Here is a 3121-nt window from a genome sequence, read left to right on the forward strand (position 1 = left end):
TGTGAAATGAGGGGGGTCTGATGTGAAATGGGGGCTCTGATGTGAAGGAGGGGGCTCTGATGTGAAATGGGGGCTCTGATGTAAAATGGGGGCTCTGATGTGACGCAGGGAGCTCTGATGTGATAAGGGGGCTCTGATGGGATGGAGGGGACTCTGATGTGAAATGGAGGCTCTGGTGTGATGGAGGGGCTCTGATGTGAAATCTGGGCTCTGATGTTATAATGGGAGCTCTGATGTAAAGGAAGGGGTGTGGATGTAATGAAGGGAGCTCTGATGTGAAATCTGGGCTCTGATGTAATGGATGGGGATCTGATGTGATGGAGGGGGCTCTGATGTGATGGAGGGGGCTCTAATGTTATAATGGGGCTCTGATGTGATGGAGGGGGCTCTGATGTAAAATGGGGCTCTGATGTGATGAATGGGGTTCTGATGTGATGGAGTGGGCTTTTCTGTGAAATGGGGGCTCTTATGTAATGGAGGGAGCTCTGATGTGATGGAGGGGGCTCTGATGTGAAATGGAGACTCTGATGTGATAAAGGGGGCTCTGGTGTGATGAAGGGGGCTCTGATGCGATATGGGGGGCTCTAATGTGAAATGAGGGGGGTCTGATGTGAAATGGGGGCTCTGATGTGAAGGAGGGGGCTCTGATGTGAAATGGGGGCTCTGATGTAAAATGGGGGCTCTGATGTGATGCAGGGAGCTCTGATGTGATAAGGGGGGCTCTGATGGGATGGAGGGGACTCTGATGTGAAATGGAGGCTCTGGTGTGATGGAGGGGCTCTGATGTGAAATCTGGGCTCTGATGTTATAATGGGAGCTCTGATGTAAAGGAAGGGGTGTGAATGTAATGGAGGGAGCTCTGATGTGAAATCTGGGCTCTGATGTAATGGATGGGGATCTGATGTGATGGAGGGGGCTCTGATGTGATGGAGGGGGCTCTGATGTTATAATGGGGCTCTGATGTGATGGAGGGGGCTCTGATGTAAAATGGGGCTCTGATGTGATGAATGGGGTTCTGATGTGATGGAGTGGGCTTTTCTGTGAAATGGGGGCTCTTATGTAATGGAGGGAGCTCTGATGTGATGAAAGGGGCTCTGATGTGATGGAGGGGGCTCTGATGTGAAATGGAGACTCTGATGTGATAAAGGGGGCTCTGGTGTGATGAAGGGGGCTGTGATGTGATGGAGGGGGCTCTGATGTGATGTAGGTGGGCTCTGGTGTGATAATGGGGGCTCTGGTGTGATGAAGGGGGCTGTGATGTGATGGAGGGGGCTCTGATGTGATAATGGGGGCTCTGGTGTGATAATGGAGGCTCTTATGTGATAACTGGGACTCTGATGTAATGGAGGGGGCTCTAATGTGAAATCTGGGCTCTGATGTGTATAATGGGGTCTCTGAAGTAATGGAGGATGCTCTAATGTAACGGAGGGGGCATTGATATAATAGAGGGGGCTCTGATGTGATAATGGGGGCTCTTATGTAAAGGAGGAACTCTGATGTGATGGAGGGAGCTCTGATGTGATGGAGGGAGCTCTGATGTGATAAGAGGGGCTCTGATGTGAAATGAGGGCTCTGATGTGATAGAAGGAGCTCTGATGTGATAATGAGGGCTCTGATGTGATAATGGGGGCTCTAATGTGATGGAGGGGGCTCTGACATTTTAATGGGGGCTCTAATGTGATGCAGGGGGCTTTAATGTAATGGAGGGGGCTCTGATGTGATAATGGGGGCTCTGATGTGAAATCTGAGCTCTGATGTGATAGAGGGGCTCTGATGTAAAGGAGGGAGATCTGATGTGATGGAGGGGGATCTGATGTGAAATGGGGGCTCTGATGTGAATTGGGGGCACTGATGTGATGGAGGGGGCTCTGATGTGATGGAGGGGGATCTGATGTGAAATGGGGGCTCTGATGTGATATTGGGGCTCTGATGTGATGGAGGGGGTTCTGATTTGATGGAGGGGGCTCTGATGTGATGGAGGGGCTCTGATGTTATAATGGGGTCTCTGATGTAAAGGAGGGGCTTGGATGCAATGGAGGGGGCTCTGATGTGAAATCTGGGCTCTAATGTAATGGATGGGGCTCTAATGTGATAATGGGGGCTCTGATGTGAAATGGGGGCTCTGTTGTGAAATGGGGGCTCTGATGTGAAATCTGGGCTCTGATGTTATAATGGGAGCTCTCATGTAAAGGAGGGGGCGTGGATGTAATGGAGGGGGCTCTGATGTGAAATCTGGGCTCTGATGTAATGGAGGGGGCTCTGATGTGATGAAGGGGGCTCTGATGTTATAATGGGGCTCTGATGTGATGAAGGGGGCTCTGATGGAGGGGGCTCTGATGTGATGTAGGTGGGCTCTAATGTGATAATGGGGGCTCTGATGTAATGGAGTGGGCTCTGATGTGATAATGGAAGCTCTGATGTGAAATGTGGGCTCTGATGTGGAATGTGGGCTCTGATGTGAGGGGGTGGGCTTTGAAGTGAAATCTGGGCTCTGATGTGATGGAGGGGGCTCTGGAGGGGGCTCTGATGGAGGGGGCTTTTATAATTTGGACTCTGATGTGATAAAGGGGGCTCTGATGTGATAAAAGGGGCTCTGATGTGATGAAGTGGGCTGTGATGTGATGGAGGGGGCTCTGATGTGATGTAGGTGGGCTCTGATGTGATAATGGAAGCTCTGATGTGAAATGTGGGCTCTGATGTGAGGGGTTGGGCTTTGAAGTGAAATCTGGGCTCTGATGTGATGGAGGGGGCTCTGAAGTGATGGAGGGGCTTTGAAATGAAATCTGGGCTCTGATGTAATGGAGGGGGCTCTGATGTGATGGAGGGGGCTCTGATGTGATGGAGGGGGCTCTGATGTGATGGAGGGGGCTTTTATGTGAAATGGGGCTCTTATGTAATGGAGGGAGCTCTAATGTGATGGAGGGGGCTCTGATGTGAAATGGATACTCTGATGTGATAAAGGGGGCTCTGATGTGATAATGGGGCCCTGATTTGAAATCTGGGCTCTGATGTGATAGAGGGGGCTCTGATGTAAAGGAGGGGGCTCTGATGTGATGGAGGGGGCTCTGATGTGATGGAGGGGGCTCTGATGTGATGGAGGGGGCTCTGATGTGATAATGGG

This window comes from Aquarana catesbeiana, linkage group LG09 (assembly GCF_042186555.1).
Source record: "Aquarana catesbeiana isolate 2022-GZ linkage group LG09, ASM4218655v1, whole genome shotgun sequence".
NCBI classification, from domain to species: domain Eukaryota; kingdom Metazoa; phylum Chordata; class Amphibia; order Anura; family Ranidae; genus Aquarana; species Aquarana catesbeiana.